Below are 25,748 nucleotides of genomic sequence, written 5' to 3' on the forward strand. Positions count from 1 at the left end.
ACACAGAGCATTCATCATACACACCACACATAGTGCACAACACATACAACATGGAACTCAACTAGCACCAGAACATGGGAAAATAAAAGAGACAGCAGAAAGGAAGAAAAGAGGGTAACAGTAATGAGAGGAGAGGAGGAGGAGAGGAGGAGGAGAGGGGAGGAGGATAGAAGAGGAGAAGAGGAGAGGAGAGGAGAGGAGGAGGAGAGGGGAGGAGAAGGGACAGGGGAGGGGAGAGGAGAGGGGAGGGCAGGGGAGAGGAGAGGGGGAGGAGGAGAGGAGAGAAGAGGGGAGGAGGAGAGGAGAGGAGAAGAGAAGAGAGGAGGGGGAGGAGGATGAGAGGGAAGGGAAGAGGAGAGGGAAGGGGAGAGGAGAAGGGAGAGGGAAGGGGAGAGGAGAAGGGAGAGGGGAGGGGATGGGGATGGGAGAGGGGAGGGGAGAGGAGAGGGGAGAGGAGGGGAGAGGAGAGGAGAGGGGAAAGGAGGGGAGCGCAGGGGACAGGGTAGAGGAGAGAAGAGGGGAGGGGAGGGAAGGGAAGGAGAGGGGAGGGTACAATTGCTAGTTATCAGCAGTACTTTCCTCATGCTGTGACAGTGTGAGGAAAGTGCAGCCAATAACTGGCAACTACATTTCCCGGTGATCTGCTGTGTCATTGGACACAGCTGATCACGTGGTTATAGGCCGCTATGATTGGCCTTTTACCACATCACATGATCAGCTGTGTCCGTAGGACACAGCGATCATGGAGATCACAGAGTGCATGCCTCCAAGGGCATGCGGGAGGGCGTGTTCTGGGAGGACGTCATATGACACTCCCAGAACTGGCCGGCCACAGTGAAGCCATCATTTGGCTATATGCAGTTGGCAAGTGGTTAAGGGTCTTCTTTTGGTACTGTAAGTGGACATTTATGGAAGAGGGCCGATTCCGGGGCCCTACCAACATTAACCCCCATCACCCTGTACATAAGGTTAAACATGTGGATCCAAAATCTAGTAACTATCAGACATTATACAAAAATCTTATTTGTGCCAGTCAATGTTTAAAATCCAAAATTATAGTCCAAATAAATGAATCCTCCGTGTCCAACTTCAACCTCCCCATAAATCCAGATAAGATGTGTACCTCAAAAAAAATGGAAAAACTAAAAATAGTGTATTACCTTCAATATCATCTGGTATAACTTTACCAACAAAAATATATACTTAACAAAATATGCACAAAATAAAAACAAGATTCAAATCGTGAGCAACACGTGAATCGTGAAATCACTCCGTGTACACTATAAATATATATAAATGTGAACAATCAGTGTACACTCATAAAACAAAAAAATAAATAAAATTAAAATAAATAAATAAAATAAAGGAAATAAATAAATAAAATGATATAAATTGTGAACACTTCTAAATAGCTGAAATGCATACAATTACCCTCATTAGAGTAATAGCGAGCCTTTAAAGAGTACACCCTGGACTGTCACTCCAGTGTTGTAGTCGCTCCCCGGACTGTCACTCCAGTGTTGTAGTCGCTCCCCGGACTGTCACTCCAGTGTTGTAGTCGCTCCCCGGACTGTCACTCCAGTGTTGTAGTCGCTCCCCGGACTGTCACTCCAGTGTTGTAGTCGCTCCCCGGACTGTCACTCCAGTGTTGTAGTCGCTCCCTGGACTGTCACTCCAGTGTTGTAGTCGCTCCCCGGACTGTCACTCCAGTGTTGTAGTCGCTCCCTGGACTGTCACTCCAGTGTTGTAGTCGCTCCCCGGACTGTCGCTCCAGTGTTGTAGTCGCTCCCCGGACTGTCACTCCAGTGTTGTAGTCGCTCCCCGGACTGTCGCTCCAGTGTTGTAGTCGCTCCCCGGACTGTCGCTCCAGTGTTGTAGTCGCTCCCCGGACTGTCGCTCCAGTGTTGTAGTCGCTCCCCGGACTGTCACTCCAGTGTTGTAGTCGCTCCCCGGACTGTCGCTCCAGTGTTGTAGTCGCTCCCCGGACTGTCACTCCAGTGTTGTAGTCGCTCCCCGGACTGTCACTCCAGTGTTGTAGTCGCTCCCCGGACTGTCACTCCAGTGTTGTAGTCGCTCCCCGGACTGTCACTCCAGTGTTGTAGTCGCTCCCCGAACTCTCACTCCAGTGTTGTAGTCGCTCCCCGGACTGTCACTCCAGTGTTGTAGTCGCTCCCCGGACTGTCACTCCAGCGTTGTAGTCGCTCCCCGGACTGTCACTCCAGTGTTGTAGTCGCTCCCCGGACTGTCACTCCAGTGTTGTAGTCGCTCCCCGAACTCTCACTCCAGTGTTGTAGTCGCTCCCCGGACTGTCACTCCAGTGTTGTAGTCGCTCCCCGGACTGTCACTCCAGCGTTGTAGTCGCTCCCCGGACTGTCACTCCAGCGTTGTAGTCGCTCCCCGGACTGTCACTCCAGCGTTGTAGTCGCTCCCCGGACTGTCACTCCAGCGTTGTAGTCGCTCCCCGGACTGTCACTCCAGCGTTGTAGTCGCTCCCTGGACTGTCACTCCAGCGTTGTAGTCGCTCCCTGGACTGTCACTCCAGCGTTGTAGTCGCTCCCTGGACTGTCACTCCAGCGTTGTAGTCGCTCCCTGGACTGTCACTCCAGTGTTGTAGTCACTCCCTGGACTGTCACTCCAGTGTTGTAGTCACTCCCTGGACTGTCACTCCAGTGTTGTCACTCCCTGGACTGTCACTCCAGTGTTGTAGTCCCTCCCCGGACTCTCACTCCAGTGTTGTCACTCCCTGGACTGTCACTCCAGTATGTAACAGACAGGGTTCCAATCCTTAGGCAAACATCTCATGACTCCATCATCCCCAAGTTTAGCCCAGTTCATCTCTGGCTACTTGGCAGCTCCCAGCACATGGGCAGCCCTCCAACAAGTCTCTCTCAACACTCCTGTTTGTCTCGCCATGTGAAGAATTTATGATTCCTCCATCGTAGCTGTTTTTCCGTTTTTGTGGCGAGACAAAGATTAAGCTCCAAACGAGCCTGTTGTATCTTAAGTAACAAGTCGGGGGTTGGAGTCATTTTACGTTGGGCCAGTAAAGCCTCATATTCTTTAGTTTTGGCAGAGATCAACTCTTCACGAGATTGTTTCAGTCTAGAGGCTCGTTGGATACAAAAACCTCTGATAGAAGCTTTATGGTTGTGAGCTCTAGAGAAATGAGAGTAGTCTCTAGAAGTAGGATTGGCCTCTCTCCATGCATCCACCAAATTATAGCGATATAAAGGTTGAGCAAATTTGTGACTTTGTTTCGGGGGATGCAAGTTTGGTTGCATGAGATTTATCAAGCGTTTGATCTAAAGCCAAATTCGAATCCCCCACTAAAATGACATCGCCTTCCAGTTCCGGAGCTAAAGATTGAAACAGGGATCGAAAAAAGTCTAATTGATTCACATTAGGGGCGTAGTAAATCAGGAAAGTCACTAAGGTTCCCCCCAAGTGGCCTTTAACCAATAGATATCGCCTTTCCTTGTCTCGTATCACTTTAGATTCAGTAAAGGATAACCGCCGGGCCAAACAGAGCGCTACCCCTCATTCTTTCTAAGATGCATTAGCAAAAAGCACACAGGGAAATCTCTATGAATATAACGTGGTGTGAAAGAGGAGACAAAATGGGTTTCCTGCAGAGCAACTATATCAGCTTCCAGGGACTTATAATTATTATTATTATTATACAGTATTTATAAAGCGCCAATAGTTTGCTCAGCGCTGTACATTACAAAGGGGGACAGAACATGTGACAGAACAATACCAATACAATGCAAAACATGAGGGGATCGAGGGCCCTGCTCTTTCGAGCTTACAATCTAGGAGGTGGGGGATGGAGTGGTGGGAAGAGTGGAGGAGGTCGGCAGGGGATGGGGTAGGCTTCCCTGAAGAGATGGGTTTTCAGGGTGCGCCTAAAGGTGAGGAGAGTAGGTGATAATCTGATGGGTTGGGGCAGGGAGTTCCAGAGGATGGGTGACACCCTGGAGAAGTCCTGGAGGCGGGCATGGGAGGAGGAGACCAGGGAACTAGAGAGAAGGAGGTCTTGTGAGGAGCGGAGTGTGCGTGCTGGGCGGTACTTGGATATTAGGTCGGTGATGTAGTTCGGGGCAGTATGGTGGACAGCTTTGTACGTCAGTGTTAGGATTTTGAATTTGATCCGTTGCACAATCGGATGCCAGTGGAGGGATTGGCAGAGGGGGGTGGCAGAAATAGAGCGGTTGGAAAGGTGAATGAGTCTGGCAGCCGTATTCAGGATGGACTGAAGCGGGGATAGCCTGTGGTGAGGCAGGCCAGTGAGGAGGGAGCTGCAGTAGTCGAGTCATCATATGATGAGGGAGTGGATGAGCTGTTTAGTGGTTTCTGGGGTTAGGAACGTGCGGATTTTGGCGATGTTGCGGAGGTGGAGTCTGCACGAGTTTGTTAAAGATTGGACTTGGGGCTGGAAGGATAGGTTGGAGTCCAGAATGACACCAACTACTCTGGCCTGCGGGGCGGGTTTGATGGTGGCGTTGTTGGATGTGATGGAGAAGTCAATAGGGGGTGGTGTCTGGGCTGGGGGGAAGACAAGAAACTCGGCTTTGGAGAGGTTCAGTTTAAGGAAGTGGAGCGACATCCAGTCTGATATGTCGCTCAGTAGGTGTGTGATTCGGGCAGAGACCGAGGTGGTGAGGTGGGGGGTTGAGAGATAGATTTGTGTGTCGTCGGCATAGAGGTGGTAGTTGAAGCCGTGAGAGTGTATGAGTTGGCCAAGGGAGGAGGTGTAGATGAAGAAGAGAAGGGGTCCGAGGACAGAGCCTTGAGGGACCCCAACAGAGGGGGAGCGAGGGGAAGGTGGTAGCATTATAGGTAACGCTGAAAGAGCGTTGTGATAGGTAGGATGAGAGCCAGGAGAGAGCAGAATCTCTGAGGCCGAGGGAGTGTAGTTTTTTGAGGAGGAGGGGGTGGTCGACTGTGTTGAAGGCCGCAGAGAGGTCAAGGAGTAGGAGCACTGAGTAGTGGCCATTAGCTTTGGCGGTTAGCAGGTCGTTGGAGAGTTTTAGTAAGGCAGTTTCGGTGGAGTGTAGGGGACGGAAGCCGGACTGTAGGGGATCAAGGAGGTTGTTGTCATTGAGGTGAGATCATAGGCGGGTGTAGACTAGGCGCTCGAGGAGTTTAGATGTAAATGGGAGCAGGGAGATGGGTCTGAGGTTGTTCGGGTCATTGGGGTCCAGGGAGGGCTTTTTAAGTATGGGGGTTATATGTGCATGTTTCAGAGGGGAGGGGAAAGTGCCGGAGGAGAGGGAGAGATTAAAGATGTGGATGAGGGAGCGTAGGATGGAGGGGGAGGGAGGTCATAGGAGTTGTGAGGGGATAGGGTCGAGAGGGCATGTGGTGAGGCGGGCATCAGAGAGGATCTTGGAGACTTCCTCGATGGTAGTAAGGTCAAAGGTGTGAAGTGTTGGGGGGGCTTCAGTATGAGGAATGCAGGGTGGGGTGGAAGTGGAGGTCAGAGCAGTGGTGGGGCCGTGGGAGAGGGGTGATGAGGGGGTAGCTGAGTGAGGGGGAACGGGGTTGGAGGGAGTTTAAGCAGCGATGAAGTCCCTGCGGGTTATGTCGAGGGAGAGGGGGGATGAGGGGGAAGCTGTGTGAGAGGGGACGGGTTGAGAGAGTGTGTGAGTTGCGGCGATGTCCTTGCGAATTGTGTCAATCTTGTTTTTGAAGTGATTGGCAATCTCAAGGGCAGTGAGTGAGGTGCTGGGTGGAGGTGGGGGTGGCGAGAGTAGAGAGTTGAAGGTGGAGAAGAGTCGGCGAGGATAATGAGAAAAAACCTTGAGATGCTTAGAGGGGGATCCCAAACCTGCACATTATGGGAGAGTAAGGGAACAATGCCACTATTAGGTCTTAAGGTGGACATAGAAAAATGCAAGACAGCGATGGGGAGACCCACACATCCCCGTAGGGGAGATCGAGAATCCAGGACCAAATGAAAATTCCCGAGATGACCCTCAAAGAAAAACAATTAAAAAAGTGAGGGAAAAAAAGGAAGAAATAGGGGAGAGACAAAAGACACCGAGCCCAGAAAATGGCTGGCATCAGTTCAAGTGGTAAAACAACGATATGCAGCATAAAACAGTAAAACACCAAATAACCCAGACACAAGGTCAAGGACTGGAAGAGTCTCCACCAAAGCATAGCAGTGGGGAGAGTCTCCCAATTAGGAAGAGCACATAGACGCTTCCCGGCACCATGGGGTCTGTAAAAGACATGTATAAGAAAGGTTCCTAACCCCAGAGAAATAGAATACCTGACATATATCCAATCTAGTCAGTAAACAGGTAAAAAGCAATAAAATTAAAAAACATAATATTTGCAATAACAATTCAAAGAAGAACAAGGGTGGAGGCCAATGTCCCATAACAAGACCGTGTAGAGGTCCCCGCCCAATAGAAATCAACTAGTAGCCAGCAGGGTCCTCAAGGGACCTAACGTGGAGTAGCAGGTTTCTTCTTCTTTGAAGAGGGGGGGACCACAGAGGTGAAAGCGGGGGAGGAGGGCCATCAACCCTGGGCTGGTTCTGTGGGGAGGGGCTAAGGGAAGTAAAGCCCAGATTCAGCAAGTTTCTCTCCTTCAATGAGAGATGAGTTAGTAAAGGCAGCACGCTGTACACACGTTACACATAATTACACACATGGATCCTCTTCATGGTCCTACATGTTAACCCCTTCCCAGCCAGTGTCATTAGTCCAGTGACAGTGTATGGGATTATCACTGATCACTCCACTAGGGGACGGCCCACAGTACATATACTGCCACAAAGTGGCCTCTGTGTGCAGGATCACGTTTATAACCGTCGTCCTATTTACTTGCTAGGGGCGCGCGCGGCATGCAACCGTCCTACCTGCGGCACCGATCATGGCCACGGGTGTCAATCAGCGGGTCCTGACCAGTGATTACTCGCCAGAGCCCGGCAAACACTCACAGGCAGGAAGGCTGCATTGTTTTCAATGCAGCTCTCATCCCTGTCAGTTTCCAGCACACTGTTCCGGAGAGCAGCTTTCAGTTTTCCAGATCAGTGTGTCCCTGTGAAGCACACCTCTCCCCGCCCACTAGTAAAACACTCCCCTCACACAGTTAACCCTTTGATTGCCTAAAAATGTTAACCCCCTCCTCCCCAGTGCCATTAGTACAGTGTCAGTGCTTTTTAATTTGCACTGATCACTGTATTGGTGTCACTCAGGATGTCAGTGATCCCAAGTAATTTCCCCCCCCCCCCGTCAGAATGTCCGCCGCAGTCCCGCCATAAGTCGCTGATCGCAGCTATTAGTATAAAAATAAAAAACAATCCAGTATCTATACCGCCATTTCTAAACGCTATAACTTTCACGTAAACCAATTAATTTACACGTATTGGGATTTTTTTTTTAGCAAAGACAAGGAGCAGAATACATTTTGGCCCAAATTTGACAAAATTTAATTTTTAAATTTTTTTACTGGACATTTTTTATAGCAAACAGTCCAAAATATAGTTTTTTTTCCTCAAAATTGTCAGTCTTTTTTTTTTATAGCGCAAAAAATATAAACTTCACAGGCAATCAAATACCACCAAAACAAAAACCCAATTCATGTGGAAAAAAAATGAAGTAAATTTCATTTTGGTGCAGCATTGCATGACCGTGCAATTGTCAGTTAAATTAATGAAGCGCCGTAAAACAAACCGCTTCTGTAACGGCTTCCTGACCGCCCTATAGCAGAAATACTGCTACAGGGCAGCACAAGTGCGCAAAATCACATATATATATATATATATATACACATGATTCGTGCTCCCGTGGTTTTCATGCCCCTCCCAGATGGCATCAGATTGCCCGTTAGTACACCAGTCATCACATTTAACCCCTTGATTGCTAGGAAGACGCTCATGCACAATAAACCTCCATTGCTAATATAGTGTCTGAACGGATCAATATTTTTGATCAGATCAGCACTATACCAGCGTTCACATTAGTATAGTGTCCCCAAAAATGCAGCGTTAGCGGGATCAGCCCTGGCACCTGCGTTTAGCCCTTACACTCACCCCCCTTCTCCCCCAGCAAGTGCAGTGTCAGTAGGTCACTGTCACTTGATACATTGCACACAAAACCACAGTGTTGGCAGAATCAGGCCTGATCTCTGCTAGCACTTGCCGGTAAATTTTGATGACTCTCATGTGCAGCAGAGTGCCAGTACTAGTGCCACGCTACCTTTTGGTGAACTGGCAAGCACCAGCGGCCTAGTACATCCTGGTCTTTCACATACCAGCACTGCAGTATCACTTGGTGATGTGGCGAGTCCCATAAGTACAGTACAAGCTGGTGCAGTGGCGAGCACAACCAAAGTTGCACACAGGCCTGTAGAACCCATGGTGTCCTTCCAGATGTGCTTGCAAATCCCGATTAGCAGCCCACAAATTCTGCAGCACCCGTACTTCTCCCATTCACTGCCCAACTCAGAATTCAGGTGGAAACAGCAAATGTAACTACTCCTATCATGTACCTGGTGATGGAGGCCTATGGAGAGAGGGCTTATCTTGCGGATAAGTTCCGGACTCCCCTGAAAGTGGGACAGCGGGAGTCAGGCCCAAAGTGGCACAGGTCGCCTGTAGGAGTGCTGGTTGGTGGTCCACTCAGAAGCACAGCTGGTGCACGGAGATAGGTCTGCAGACAGGAGGTGCCTGTGCGTGGTATGCAAGCCCTTCTGGGATTTGGATGTTTACGGAGTAGTCGGTTCAAGCCAAGGTCAGGTACGAAGTGGGAATCAGAGCGGACGTAGTCAGATGGGAAAGCCAAGGTCATTCACAGAGGAGTGAGAGAGAGAGTATCCGTAAGCCAAGCCGAGGTCAGGTCAGGGGTAAATCAGAGTAGACAGGTCCAGGAGCAAACCGAGTCGGTAACAGGAGATCACAAATCAGAAATACAGGAACAGGGCACGGGGAGCTAGAGATCATCCAGCAACCAGAGGAAGTGATGAGCCTCCTTATAAAGGCCGTCTGGCACCAGACTGAGGCTGATGTGTACTTCTGTGGCCATGCAGAGTATTGGCTGAAATTCCAGATCTTCCAGAACTCCTGCCGCGGACAGGACCCTGACAACTCCCCTTGATTTTTTTAGCTGTTTTTCTCAGAAGATCTGTATGCATTGATTGTGGATCAAAACAATTTATATGCAGAACTATTTATCGCCACCAACCCAAATTCAAACCTTGCCAGACTAGTCGCATGGAAACTCAATACGGTTTCCGGATTAAAACATTTTTGGGCCTAACCCTGAACATGGGCATTACTAAAAAAAAATGATTTGCGGTTGTATTGGTCTACAGACCCGATTCATCATATGCCCGTGTTCTCTGCTGCCATGGCCAGGCATAGATATGAGAGTATAATGTGTTTTATGCATTTCAATGACAATACACTGAGTTGTCCTTGAGGTGACCCTGAATTTGACCGGCTCCACAAAATTCAGCCCCTCGCAAATCACCATAACCAAAAATTTGCAGATGTCTATACTCCCCAGCAAAACATCTGCGTTGATGAGTCCCTCATTAATTTTTCTGGCCGCCTTGCATTCAAACAATTTCTCCCCAGCAAGCGTGCCAGATATGGGGTCAAGATGTAGAAGACCTGTGAGAGGACAACAGGCTATACTTATAAGTTTCAGATGTACGAAGGAAAAGATAGTCACGTGGAGCCCCTTGGATGCCCAGACTACATGGGGAGCAGTGGCAAGATAGTTTGGGACTTGGTGTCATCCTTTTTCCATATGGGGTACCACTTATACGTGGATAATTTTTATTCAAGCATGCCACTATTTAGACATTTGTACAATCTTGGAATTGAGGCATGTGGCACCATGTGACCTAATGTGTGCCCGCCATTAGAAGTGGGTGGATGCAGGGCGGTATATTCTAATGGTGGGCATACCACACACTTTTTCTGGCAGAAATTTCTTCTCTTTTTTTCATTCAGTCCACAGGTTGCATACAAAAATAAAAGAACATAGTATATATACCCAACAAGGACCAGCGATGTACTGGTATATCACTGGACTTTGGTTATACCAGGATAATGCCTACAGCTGCAGGCCTCATCCTGGTATCAATTTTTTTAGCCAGTGATTGGTTTTCATGTAAAAGCAATCCTAGTGGCTAATTAGCTGCATGTTTTCTTTAACAAACATCAGGAGATGATGCCCCTCTCCCCTGCTGCCTTCCACGGCCTTCTTTGGCAGTCCCGTGCCATCGGGGGAACCTGAGAATGCAGCCGGTGTTTCTGCCAGCTGACCATAAAGCTGATTGGAGACCAGAGTGGTGCCAATCATCTCTATAGTCTAAGAAATCGGAAGATACGAGCATTTCATCACTTCAGTTTTGCAGGATATAAACAGCGCCATTTGTAAATTGGGAAAGCATCTGATCACCGATCTTGGTTTGATTAGATAATGTAAGGGCAGAGGAGATATCCAGAATCTGATAGACCCCAGATTTCTCAAAAAAGAATATATGACAATGCCCATTGAAGTTATCGGGAATATTTGCAATTTCTGTGATAGCATTAAAAGTGATAAAAAAAATGAAAGGGACAGTGTAAAAATAATTAAAAAAATCAAAATAACTTACAAAAAAGTACCCTCACCCCCCCCGCATCTGCGTTTGCGAGCGATGACCCTGTGCCAGTATGTAAACAGCAGTTGCACCATGCATGTGAGGTATCACCACGAACATCAGATGAAGGACAGTAATTCTAACACTAGACCTCCTCTGTAAATCTAAAATGGTAGCTTGTAAAGGCTTTTAAAGCATTGCCTATGGATATTAAAAATGTATGCAGTTTGTCACCATTGCAAGGGGCATGTGCAGTTTTAAAGAATGTCATGGTTGGTATCTATTTACTCAGCATACCATCATATTTTATATTTTACCAAACAATTGGCCAATATATTGTGTTTTTGTGCATTAAAAGTAAAAAAAGTGTATTTTTTAAAAACAATTGTGTTTGAAAAATTGCTGCGCGAGTACAATGTGACATAAAAAAATTTAGTAGTATGTGACATAAAAAATTGCAGCACCCACCATTTTATTCACTAGGGTGTTTGACAAACAATTTTTTTTTTTTTTTTACACAAAATTGTCATTTACATGATTTATTGCTCACACATGCCATGGGTATATGTGGAATTACTCCCCAAAACACATTTTGCTATTTCTCCCGAGTATGGGGGTACCACACGTGAGAGACGTTTTGGCAGTCTAGCCAAATACAGGACCCCAAAATCCAATAAGCACCTTCAGGCTTTTAAAGGGCTTTATTTCCTCATTACACTTCCAGACTTCCTATCACAGTTTCGGAGGCCATGAAATGCCAGGATAACACCTAACCCCCCCCAAATGACCCCTTTTTGGAAAGTAGACACCCCAAGGAATTTGATAGAAAGCACGGTAAGTATTTTGCAGATCTCATTTGTTGCCACAAGTTTTTGGAAAATGAAGAAAAAAAACAAAAACATATTTTTTCTATTTTTTTTATATTTCAAAACCTTGTGAGAAAAAAATGAGATCTGCAAAATACTCACCATGCCTCTTTTTAAATTCCTTGGGGTGTCTACTTTCCAGAAAGTGGTAATTTTGGGGGGTTTGGGGCTATCCTGGCATGTCAAGGCCTTCGAAACTGTGGTAGGTAATGAGGAAGTTACGCACCTTCAGGCTTTCAAAGTGGTCATTGGATTTCAGGCTCCTGCATGTGGCTAGGCTCCCAAAAAGTCTCTCACATGTGGTACCCCCATACTCGGTAGAAGTAGCAGAATGTATTTTGGGGTGAAATTCCACATATACTCATGACTTGTGCGAGAAATAAATCATTTAAATGACAACTTTGTGTAAAAAAAAAAAAGTTTTTGTCATTTTCCAGAAACTTGTGGGAAAAAATAAATCTTCCATGGACTCAATATGCCTCTCAGCAGATAGCTTAGGGTGTCTAATTTCCGAAAAGGGGTCATTTGGGGGTGTTTGTACTCCTCTAGTATTTTAGCACCTCAGGAAATGTGATGGCAGTCAGAAAGTAAAAGCTGTGTAAATTCCATTATCTATCCCATAGTTTGTAGATGATATAACTTTCACACAAAGCAATCAATATACACTTATTGGGATTTTTGTAACCAAAAACATGTAGCAGAATACATTTTGGCCTAAATTTATGATGAAATTTTAGTTTTTTTAGATATTTTTTATGACCAAAATGAAAAAATATTGTTTTTTTTTTTTTAAATGTTTTTATTCAAAACTTTATCTGGTTATAGCGCCAAAAATAAAAAGTGCACAGGTGATCAAATACCACCAAAAGAAAGCTCTATTTGTGTTAAAAAAAGGACATCAATTTCTTTTATGTACCATATTGCATGACCGCGCAATTGTCCATTAAACTAGCGCAGCGCTGTATAGCAAAAAATGCATAAATAAATAAATTGCAGTATCTCTCCCATAGTTTGTAGACGCTATAACTTTCACACAAAGCAATCAATATACACTTATTGGGATTTTTGTTACCAAAAACATGGAGCAGAATACATTTTGGCCTAAATTTATAACTAACTTTGAGTTTACTATATATTTTTTATAGCTGAAAGTAAAAAATATTGTTTTTCTTCAAATATTTTGGTCTTTTTTTGTTTATAGCGTGAAAAATAAAAAGCGCACAGATGATCAAATACCACCAAAAGAAAGCTCTATTTGTGTGAAAAAAAAAGGATGTAAATTTTGTTTAGGTGCAGCATTGCATGACCGCGCAATTATCACTTGAATTAGTGCAGTGCCAAGTAGCAAAAAGAGGCGTGGTCATTAAGGGCGGTAAATCCTCAGGAGCTCAAGTGGTTAAATAGCCATACGGTGCCATTTTCTTGAAGACGTAATATATTCTGCCATCTTTATGGGGTTGATCTCTCTATACCTAGGGAGATGCCGCTGACATGTTGTGCGTTTAGATAATAATGATACAATTTAACCTCTTGCCGACCGCGCATAGCCGAATGACGGCTTCACCGCGGCCGGCCAGTTCTGAGTGGACGTCATATGACGTCCTCCCAGAACGCGCTCTCCTCCCAGGGGGCGCGCACCCGGCGATCTCCGTGATCGCTGTGTCCTACGGACACAGCTGATCACGTGATGTGGTGAAAGGCCGATCCCACCGGCCTTTTACCACGTGATCAGCGGTGTCCAATGACATGCTGATCACAGGGAAATGCAAGTGCCGGTTCTCGGCTGCACTTTCCTCACGCTGTCAGATCGTGAGGAAAGTACTGCCGAGAACCGGCAGTTGTCAGAGCGGGGATCGGCACCGATCATCAGGGCACTGATGATCAGTGCCCTGATGATCGGTGCCCAGCAGTGACACCCGCAAGTTCCGCCCAGCAGTGCGCCCACTAGCCCCGCCCACCTGTGCCCAGCAGTGCCCCCACCTGTGCCCAGCAGTGCACCCATCTGTGCTACTCTGCAGTGCCACCTACCTGTGCCCAGAAGTGCCACCTACCTGTGCCCAGCAGTGCCACCCACCTGTGCCCACCCACCTGTGCCCACCAGTGCCACCCACCTGTGCCCACCAGTGCCACCCACCAGTGACGCCCACCAGTGCAGCCCAACAGTGCTGCCAGTCAGTGCCACCAGTCAGTGCCCAGGGGTTGTGCCAGTCAGTGCCGCCAGTCAGTGCCCAGAAGTGATGCCAGTCAGTGCCGTCTATCAGTACCCATCATCAGTGTCACCTATCAGTGCCGCCTATCAGTGCTGCATATTAGTGCCGCCTATCCGTGACCCCTAATTAGTGCTGTCTATCAGTGCCGCCTATCCGTGCCACCTCATTAGTACTGCCTATCAGTGCCCTTTAGTGCTGCCTATCAGTGCCGCCTATCAGTGCCCATCAGTGCCGCCTCATCAACGCAAATCAGTGAAGGAGAAAAAATACCTGTTTGAAAAATTTTATAAAAGAAACAAACTTTTTTTTTTTTTTCAAATTTTTTGCACTTTTTTTAATTTATAGCGCAAAAAGTAAAGCGCCCAGTGGCAATTAAATACCACCAAAAGAAATCTCTATTTGTGAGAAAAAAATGATCAAAATTTCATATGGGTACAATGTTGCATGACCGCGCAATTGTCAATCAAAGTGCGGCAGCGCTGAAAGCTGAAAATTGGCCTGGTAAGGAAGGGGGTATAAGTGCCTGGTAGGCAAGGGGTTAAACAATGTTGCATAATGGATACATTGTATGCCCCAGTGTCCTGCGGTTGATGTGTCCGTGAGTGTGATGGACACTACTAGGGAGGTCTGGTATAATAGATAAAACAAATTTAAAAACATAAATATACATTGTATTACTGTTTCATTATAACTATAAACTGCCCTAAACCACAGAGCCAATTTAATATCAGAGTAGGGTAGTCATATTACAAATAATAAAATATATATAAAATAAAGATGAAAATAAAATTAAAATAATATATTATAAAAAACTAATTGTACAAATAGAAGGAAAAACCCAATATAAATTCTAGTTATATTCCTGTATCCTGTTAAATGAATATATGATTGATAATAGATATTCTTATTTGATATACTAATATTTAATCAATTCCTAACCCACCAATATATCCACTCCTATAAAATGTGTTCTCCTCAGTACCTCATATATTTAATTTCATACCCATACTACTGGTTAACAATTAATCTATATTAATTAATCTGCATAGTACATGTGTGGCATGCATCAAAACAAACGCATGTCACACATATTTGCATATATACACCTCATTCATGAGTGACCACTGGGAATAATAATAATAATAATATGCATGTATTGAACACATAATATGTGTTCTCCTCAGTATCTCATATATGTTTAATTCCATACCCATACTAATGGTTAACAATTGATCTATATTATTGAACTATTTAATCTGCATACTATATGTATGGCATGCATCAAACGCACGTCGCACATATTTATTATTAACATAAATACACCTCATGGGTACTGACTCTCTCATGAGTAACCAATAGGAATAATAATGTACTGTGCATTAAGACATTACTGGATCTATACCCTGGCTATATACATGTATTGACTGACTAAATATTATTTAATAATCACTTAGAAAGCACAAGAGGTCGAATTCTTTATTTAGGCCCTTGGGGGCCAGACAATTCATCTCATAAATCCAGTGAGATTCTTTTTTCCTAATTACTCTAACCAAATTGTCTCCTCTCCAGTGTTCATTGTGCCTTTCAATACCCCAAAATTCAAGGCCTTCAACACTTTGTGTTGTAATGGTACATTGTGATATTTATACCCTTTGAGGATATTTGAGACGTGTTCTTTTATTCGTTCTTTAAGTGGCCTTTTCGTTCTATGTAAATTTTGTTACAAGGACATTTGAGGGCATATATTCCTCCCTTTGTATCACAAGAAATAAACAGTTTAATCTTCTATGTTTTACCATTGGTGGGATTTGTGAATTCTGATCTATGTCTAGGGTTGCTATTAACTCTTACACAGCTGAAACATCTGCCACATTTATAGAATCCTAGTCCTTTGAAAAAAGTGAACTCTTCTTCATATTAGGCGGATTAATAATATTCTTTACAACCTTGTCTCAAATGTTGGGTGCTTTTTGATAAATAAATCGAGGTTTATCTGGAACTAAATTCTTCAAATCTTTGTCCAACTTAAGTATATCCCAGTGTTTGCTGATTATATATTGTATGTCTCTAAATTGCTTGTTGTATGGCATTATCATAGCTAAATTGTTTATTTTGCTATTATTAGTAGTTTGCTTATTTTCAATCAGTTGATTTCTATCTAGTGCTTCAATTTTCTTTCTTTCTTGTTCTATTATTTCACTCTTATACCCTTTATCAATAAATCTTTTAACTACAATAGTACTTTGTTCCTGATAATCCACCATATTTGTACAGTTGCGTCTTAAGTGCATAAATTGACCTCTCGGTATACTTTGATTTATGGCTTGTAGTGGCAACTGTGGGTTGGAATGTATGCATTCCTGTTTTTTTTTAAAATGATTCTTAGTGTGTATTTGCGATCCTTTCTTAACTAACCATATGTCCAAAAAGTTAATCTCCTTGCTGCTAATATTCCAGCTGAGTGCTATATTTTGATCATTGATATTTAAATTCTAGTAAAAATCAGACAATGACTTATCTCCATTCCATATTAGTATTATGTCATCTAGAAATCTATAATATAATAATAATTCTTGTCTTTGATTACAAAATACACTTTCCTCCTCCCACTTAGCCATGTAGAGGTTAGCTATACTAGGGGTGAACAGAGCACCCATAGCTACCCCCTTTATTTGTAAATAGTACGTGTTTTGATACCAAAAGTAGTTGCAGTTGAGACAAAACATAAGGCATTTTATAAGAAATTTTTGTTGTTTTTTGTGTAAAGTAGAATATTTCTCAAGAGCCCATTTAGCTGCTTTAATTGCTCCTTCATGATCTATGTTTGTATAAAACGAGGACACATCTGCCGTGCTTAATAAGATATTTTCATTAATATATAAATTCTGTGTAAGTTGAATGATGTGTCTTGTGTCCTTCAAAGAAGCTTTGGTCTGTTCCACTAATGGCTGGAGATATTGGTCTATGTATTCCCCTAACCGTGCTGTGAGCGAATCAATGCCATTAATAATGGGTCTTATCGGAGGGTTGATAGGGTCTTTATGCATTTTGGGTACAGAGTATATAATTGGTAGTTTGCAGACAGACAGTACAAGGTATTTAGTCTCTTTATCATTCAATATATGTTTTTTATTGCCATACTCTATTAGTTTCTCTAATTCTTTTTTATATATTCTTGTTGGGTTAGTGTTCAGCACCTGGTAAGTACTTTTATCATTTAACATATTAATCATAGATTCTTCATAAAATGTTTTGAATAGAACTACAATCCCCCCCCCCCCTTGTCAGCTGGTCTGACTACAATATTATTTCTGTCATTAAGGCTTTTAAAACCTTTCTTTATATTGGGATATTCTTTAAATGTTTTTATTTTAAGACTATCCAGATCTTTAATAACCAATTTTTTGAATGTATTTATATATGAACTATCAAAATTAGGACAAAAGGTGGATTTATTCCTTAAATTGCTGTGTAAGAATGTAGACGATTGGTTTGGGTTACTATTTCCAAACGGATTTTGAGCAGAATATTTTTTGATGTGTAATTTTCTAATCAATTTTTGTAAACTGACATATGTTTCAAACTTGTTGAGTCCCTTTGTTGGGGCAAATTTTAAACCTTGGTCCAGTACATATATTTCTTCCTATATTCCACTTAAATTTTAAATCCCTTCTAATTTCTTCTCCTTTTTTTGTTTGTGTTTTCTTCCTCCCCTTTTTCCTCTCTTTCTGCATTCTCTCTGTTGTGATTTTCTATTCCTGGGATTCCCGGCCATGGTGGGTTAGGAATTGATTAAATATTAGTATATCACATAAGAATATCTATTATCAATCATATATTCATTTAACAGGATACAGGAATATAACTAGAATTTATATTGGGCGTTTCCTTGTATTTGTACAATTAGTTTTTTATAATATATTATATTATTTTTATCTTTATTTTATATATATTTATTATTTGTAATATGACTACCCTACTCTGATATTAAATTGGCTCTGTGGTTTAGGGCAGTTTATAGTTATAATGAAACAGTAATACAATGTATATTTATGTTTTTAAATTTGTTTTATCTATTATACCAGACCTCCCTAGTAGTGTCCATCACACTCACGGACACATCAACCGCAGGACACTGGGGCATACAATGTATCCATTATGCAACATTGTTTAAATTGTATCATTATTATCTAAATGCACAACATGTCAGTGTCATCTCCCTAGGAATAGAGAGCTCAACCCCATAAAGATGGCAGAATATATTACGTCTTCAAGAAAATGGCACCGTATGGCTATTGAAGGAGTCCAGCTAAGGTGCTTGTTTCACTACATCCCTCAGATGAAGCTACGAGTCCGTGTAACGTAACGCGTAGGGGAGGAGCAGAGACGTCACCAGTGATCCGACTACCCACACGGCGAGTATTGTCAGTGTGTGCTGACACACTAAAGAGGCTGGTTATCACCGCTTGCAGCGGCTTTTTATACAAAGCGTGATTTATCCTTTCAAATGTGAGAGCATATTGGGCACTTAATAAAATCCACTGTTTATGATAGGACACTATGTCATTTTTCTTACATGGCTGAAATGAGGAATAACGGAGAGCAGGAATAAGGAGCGCTCCAAGGAGGGAGAGGTCTGTCTGCCTGTCACTGAAGTATCTTCTCTACACAGACTACACCCATAAATCAGCAGGCTGCTTGGGAAGAGAGCACATCGCACTAACTATTTCATTGAACTCTGCACAAAGTTGGTTAAGACTTTCTTTTCATTTGAAACATTTTTTTTTCATTGAAACTTATATTCACAATATATTTTCATCATTATAATATATTTTTGTCTAATTTATCATTTATAATTAATGAGTTTATATTTTCAAGTAGCGCACACAATTTGAATTTTTCAAAATTAATTAGGTGAATACATTTATTTCTTCTGTTTTCCACAGATACTATCACAATAATTAATATATTAGTTTCTTTAGTATTATTATCTCATTTCATCATATTATAAACTGTTCCTGACTATACTGTAGAGAGGACATAGTCACCACCACAAGTGAGTAAGCAACCATTAGTCCTAAATAGAGCGCAGTACCTTATAGTATATTCATTTTTGTCAATATTTGACTCACATTTATGAGGGTGAGAAAGGAAGCCAGCGCCCATATTAATATTTTTTATAATTTATTTTATACACTACAAATTTCTTTTGCATAAAAATCCAGAACACACTCCAGTGGCTCACAAGTAATCTTTACATAATTCAATGATCATAGTAACACCATGTGACATGGCTGAATGAATGCTGGTCATATTAGTTCATCTATTCTCTAAGTGGGGTGGTATCTATTGGGCCAACCCTTTTACAAACCACACATAATAGTTCTCCTTCCGTCCTGTTGGGGGATGGGAGAAGGATGGACTGAAGACAGAGAGACGCTTCGGGGTCACCACTGTTCTGTAGAGCCTTGAAATGAAGGACATCAACTTCAGAAGTTCTTGTTGTCTGTGTAAAGTTCCCCGATAACGAGATCTGGGCTCTCCCGGCTTCTAGCTCTGTAACCCGCTATATCATTATCAGGAAACGCAACTCCGACACCCAAGAAGGGCTGAAGTTGTGTCCTTCATTTCCAGGATCTACTGACCACTCTGCACCCCGACATTTACTGCACTTCATCCATGTCTTTGGGGGCCTCTGATCTCCTTATCAACTGTTTCTTCCATGATGAAGGTCAGCCATGGAGTATATCTGAGGTGTATATCAGGGTGTGCTTCTTCCCCACATGAGAGCTGGGATGTCCAGCAACATTCATCTAGAAGACATTTCCCGCACTCAAGGCACTAATACACCTCCAGGGTTGTGTGGGACCCCTGATGTACAGGAAGACAGGACTTCAGTGAGGAACATTTCCCTCACTTAGGACAGGAAAGTGGCTTCTCCCCCGTGTGACATCTCTGATGTCTGGAAAGATGGGACTTCCATGAAAAACATTTTCCACACTCAGGACAGGAATACGGCTTCTCCCCTGTATGAGATCTCTTATGTGCGTGAAGATAGGACTTTGCTGAAAAACATTTCCCACACTCAGGACAGGAATACGGCTTCTCCCCCGTGTGAGATCTCTGATGTGTGTGAAGATAAGACTTGTCTGCAAAAAATTTCTCACACTCAGGACAGGAATACGGCTTCTCCTCCGTGTGAGATCTCTGATGTTTGGAAAGACTGGACTTCTGTGAAAAACATTTCCCACACTCAGGACAGGAATACGGCTTCTCCCCCGTGTGAGATCTCTGATGTGTGTGAAGATAGGACTTGTCTGAAAAACATTTCCCACACTCAGAACAGGAATATGGCTTCTCCCCCGTGTGAGATCTCTGATGTGTGTGAAGATAGGACTTGTCTGAAAAACATTTCCCACACTCAGAACAGGAATACGGCTTCTCCTCCATGTGAGATCTCTGATGTTTGTATAGACAGGACTTGTCTGAAAAACATTTCCCACACTCAGGACAGGAATACGGCTTCTCCCCTGTGTGAGATCTCTGGTGTCTGTAAAGATTGGACTTCCTTAAAAAACATTTCCCGCACTCAGGACAGGAATACGGCTTCTCTCCTGTGTGAGATCTCTGATGTCTGTAAAGACTGGACTTCACTGAAAAACATTTTCCACACTCAGGACAGGAATATTGCTTTTCCCTCCTGTGAGATCTCTGATGTATGTGAAGATTGAACTTTTCTAAAAAACATTTCTCGCACTCAGGACAGGAATATGGCTTCTCCCCCGTGTGAGATCTTTGATGTCTGTAAAGATTGGACATATGTGAAAAACAGTTTCCACACTCAGGACAGGAATACGGCTTCTCCCCCATGTGAAATCTTTTATGCACATTAAGACCATGTTTAGAACGCAAACCCTTCCCGCACTCAGTACAGGAGAAGCTCTTCTCTGTTGGAAGGCCGGCCCGGTCCCGCACAGTCTGAGGTTCCTCAGGATACGAGGAATCTGATGGTCCATCTACACTGGGTGGTGCCGGATGGACATTGGAGGGAGCCAGGTTTTCTCCTGGACTATACTGTGTGATGTCCTCATCTTCTACTTTCCAGTCTGGAGACAAAGTGAGACAATCCTCGGAGGTTTTCCTCATCTCCCGGCCATGGACTAAAATACAAAGACAAAGAGGATTACTAGACAGGAGCTGATTGGTTCCCCCAAACCAGGACTCCGCCCACATCAGGCAGCTTGGTCTCTGAGGAGCTTACAATTCCACCCTCAAGGGAACTAGGAAATGGCTCCTCTGATCTCCTACCAGGTCATTTCTTTATTCATGGACCTTAGTCAGAGTGAGGAAACAACCAGAACTGTCTTTTATAGGAGGGACAGTGATGAGGGGTTTATAGGACGAGGGTCCCCACCCCCTCTATCACTCATCGCCATCTTCCCAACACAAGAAGTACTGCACTTCCTTATTTAGTCCATGATTTAGTCATGAAGAACAGCGGGGCTGAGCCCCACCAGAGGTCAGAGAGTGAGGATGGGGGGAGAACAACCAAGATGAAGACTGGACTGATCCTGAAGACCACCATCATTGGGGTATTGACTCCTCCCTCATTACCACCATGTAAAAGTCTGTGCTCCAATCACATCATCCGATATAAAATGTCCAGCTGGGAGGAAATGGGTGTAATAAGAGAATCCATATTATGTGTATATATAGCAGTGGGGGGAGGGGGAGAGAAGAAGTCAGGAGTATGTAATGTACAACATAGAGTATATAGTGCAGGGGTCAGGAGTATGTAATGTATAATATCAATTATATAGTGTAAAGGTCAGGCCTCATAATTAGAGATGAGCGAATCGAACCAGGCGAACCGGAATTCGATACGAATTTCAGGAAAAATTTGATTCGCCTACTTCGGGTGCGCGAATCGGATTTTTCCGATCAGCCGGCAAAAGTGTCCCTGCAGAGAGCTCCGCTATTTCTGACAGTTCTCTGACAGTTCCTTCACATGTACAGAGGTTGAAACATTGTATCTATTAGTTTCCATTTAGGATACAGATGTTTTTATTCGGAAACAGATGTTTCAACCGCTGTACATGTGAAGGAGCTGTCAGAGAACTGTCAGAAATAGAGGAACTATGCAGATACACTTTTTGCCGGTTTGGAATTCTTATTTTCATCCTACTTCTTCTTCTTCTTCTTCATCCTCATCCTCAGAAGAAGAAGAGGATGAGGATGAAGAAGAAGAAGAAGTAGGATGAAAATAAGAATAATTCCAAGCCGGCAAAAAGTGTATCTGCAGAGCTCCTCTAAGTGTATCTGCAGAATGTCATTTATGGAAACAAATAGATACAATGTTTCAACCGCTGTATGGAGTGAATGTCACAGAACTGTCAGAAATAGACAGAAACTGTCACAGAACTGTCCTTCTTCTCATCCTTCTCCTTCTTCTCATCCTTCTCCTTCTTCTCATCCTTCTCCTTCTTCTCATCCTTCTCCTTCTTCTCATCCTTCTCCTTCTTCTCATCCTTCTTCTCATCCTTCTTCTTCTTCTCATCCTTCTCCTTCTTCTCATCCTTCTCCTTCTTCTCATCCTTCTCCTTCTTCTCATCCTTCTCCTTCTCCTTCTTCTCATCCTTCTCCTTCTCCTTCTTCTCATCCTTCTCCTTCTTCTCATCCTTCTCCTTCTTCTCATCCTTCTCCTTCTCCTTCTTCTCATCCTTCTCCTTCTCATCCTTCTCCTTCTTCTCCTTCTTCTCATCCTTCTCCTTCTTCTCATCCTTCTTCTCATCCTTCTCCTTCTTCTCATCCTTCTCCTTCTTCTCATCCTTCTCCTTCTTCTCATCCTTCTCCTTCTTCTCATCCTTCTCCTTCTACTCATCCTTCTCCTTCTTCTCATCCTTCTCCTTCTTCTCATCCTTCTCCTTCTTCTCATCCTTCTTCTCATCCTTCTCCTTCTTCTCATCCTTCTCCTTCTTCTCATCCTTCTTCTCATCCTTCTCCTTCTTCTCATCCTTCTCCTTCTTCTCATCCTTCTCCTTCTTCTCATCCTTCTCCTTCTTCTCATCCTTCTCCTTCTTCTCATCCTTCTCCTTCTTCTCATCCTTCTCCTTCTCCTTCTTCTCATCCTTCTCCTTCCTCATCTCCAAGGGCATTTAAATTAAAGGTACAGTGTTCTGCACTAATTTAAAGGCTCTCTGAAGCCTAGAAACCCTTTTTATAAGTTAATTTCGTAGCGAATAAATTCGCATCGAATCGAATTTCTTCCTGAAATTCGCCGAATCAGCCGAATCGAATTTTTGAATACTTCGCTCATCTCTACTCATAATATTGGCATTCAGTAATCAATTTTAATCTAAATGTTTACTGGAGATTACTGGTCCCACACCGCTGCCTCCCATCTCCTGAGACTGCACTCAGTGACTTGGGTCTGAGACACTACAGACATATCCCTCCACCCGGCACAGCCAGCAGATAACAGAGAAGGTCCCCTGGAGGAGTCAGGCACAAGGCAGGAGACCCCAGTCACATGTCCTGGGTGCCTACATTATGCAATGCTTAGAGTAAAAATCAACATTTTTCTGCCAGCTGAACCCCAGAACCTCCATAAATCCAGTCTAGATACATAAATTGTGTCTGCAGCACAGAGAAGGAAGATTATCCGAGAGAAATCCAGGAATACAGGACGGGGAACACAGCTCAGGAAAGTGACCAGGGGATTACAGGCTGATATCACCCAGTCCCCGCCCTACTCTGGACCAATCAGTGAGCAGTATGGGTGGAGGAATGGATTTAGTGTTCATGACCCACCTGTGCTGATCTCTGTAGGAGTGTCCTCCTCTATAAATGTCCCCGTTATTCCATCCTCCTCCATAGACTGCTGATCATCCCTCACATACGCCTCTTCTTCTTCTGCTTTCACCTCAAATTCTATATCGATTGGATCTCCACTCTAAATCAAGGAAATGAGAGAAAATATCATCTGTAAAATGTAAGATTTATGATTGTGACATCACACACAAAATCCACACATTGTCTCCCTTCACAGAAGCAGATCACATGTGATATGTGGGTACATTTCCCCTAAATACCGCATGCCATCCTGAAACTGTCCATTTCCTATCCCGTGTTGCGGTATTGACCACAAACACTGAACACGCTCAGTAAATACCGCATGAACAGGCGTTACATTCACAGAAGGAAATAAAGAATGAAATGCATGCGGTCATTAATTTGGTGGAGACATGCGGCATTCAGGAAATGTGTACTGCTTGGTAAAGAGTGGGCGGCCACTGGCATCCTTAACCACTTCCAGTCCGGACACTTTCACCCCCTTCCAGTCCGGACACTTTCACCCCCTTCCAGTCCGGACAATTTCACCCCCTTCCAGTCCGGACAATTTCACCCCCTTCCAGTCCGGACAATTTCACCCCCTTCCAGTCCGGACACTTTCACCCCCTTCCAGTCCGGACACTTTCACCCCCTTCCTGCCCCGGACAATTTTCAGCTTTCAGCGCTATCACACTTTGAATGACAATTGCGCGGTCATGCAACACTGTACCCATATGAATTTTTTACCATTTTTTTTAGACAGATAAAACTTTATTTTTGTGGTATTTATTCACCGCTGGGATTTTTATTTTTTTTGCAATGTAAATGAAAAAGTCCAAAAATTTTGAAAAAAAAGTGTTTTTCTTATAAAATTTTGCAAATAAATAATATTTCATCATAAATCTTGGCCAAAATGTATCTTTTTAGTAAAAAAAAAATAAGCCAAATTAGTTTATAACCAAAAATTATAATTTGTAAACAATTTTTTTTAATTTTTATTTTATTTTTTTATATTATTATTTATTTATTTTACATACTGTCACCCTAGCAGTACAGTGTCACCATGGTGACACTGTACTACTTGTGGGAGGTGATGAAGATTTTTTTTTTTCTTTTTTTACATTGATTGCTTTTTACACCCATATAGGATGTAAAAGCAATCATTTCTCTTTCTCTCTGTCTGCATTCTTGCAGCCATTGAGAAATACTGTGTGAGCTGTGATTGGTCACAGCTTGTCACATGGTACAAGGCTGTTGTGAATAGCCCTGTACCATGTGACCTCTGTGATCATTCACAGATTTCACACGTAGTAAGCAATGAAGTCACAAATGTCATCTTGCTTACTACTCTGGATGTGATCACTGATTGGCCAATCAGTGATCAGATGATCGGGACCTCGTACAGAGGTCCCATCCAACGACCGGTGTTTCACTGTGTCCGGAGGACACAGCAGGCACCGGATCGTGGTGCTGCATGCTCCCAGGGAGTGCGCACAAGCAGGGGGTGGGGAGACCATTTATAAACAGCCACCCTACCCTGCAGTGCCACCATCCAGCCGTTTATATAGAACAGCCGGACGGGAGGTGGTTAACAACCAGTAAACAACATGGTTGTTAGGGAGTGAGCGGGTGCCGCGTCCTAACCAACCGATAAATCTGAAAAAAAGAATTATCGGCAATGAAAAATTAAGAAAATGGCGTGGGGTCCCCCCCTCGGGTCTGGTATGAATTTTGAGGGGGACCCCTTGCCAAAATGAAAGAAATACATACCAGACCCCTATCTGAGCATGCAGCCTCGCAGGTCAGTAAACGGGGGATGAGCAAGTGACCCCCCCTCCTTAAACATACCAGGCCACATGCTCTTAACATAGAGTGCATGCTCTGGGGCGGGGGGGCTTTGCTCACCCAAAGCACCTTGTCCATGTTGATGGGGACAAGGGACTCTTCCCAACAACCCAGGCTAGTGGCTGTGGGGGTTTGCGGGAAGAGGACTTACAAAATTTAACAAGGAGGCCCTCAGATCCTTCACCCCATGTGAATGAGTATGGGGTACGTGGTACCCCTAATTATTCACCCCAACAAAGTATTCTGTTATATAGACAGCAGGCAGGTGTAGATCCATCATCAATCACGATGCTCGCTGTCACCGCTGACTCAGAAAGAAAAGCTCCGCTCCCAATGAAGACTCCCCTCTGTCTGACAGCTCTGCTGCCTCCTGCCACTAAATATACTA

General features: G+C 43.8%; 1 pseudogene; it reads right to left on the reverse strand.

Annotated features, from left to right (window-relative positions):
• Positions 1–20,840, reverse strand: part of LOC149441813 (uncharacterized) — a 32,966-nt pseudogene extending 12,126 nt beyond the window's left edge.
• Between the last annotated feature and the right edge of the window lie 4,908 nt (positions 20,841–25,748).

This window comes from Staurois parvus, unplaced genomic scaffold (genome assembly GCF_062004578.1).
Source record: "Staurois parvus isolate SC_StPar_1 unplaced genomic scaffold, SC_StPar_1.0 ptg000942l, whole genome shotgun sequence".
NCBI classification, from domain to species: Eukaryota; Metazoa; Chordata; class Amphibia; order Anura; family Ranidae; genus Staurois; species Staurois parvus.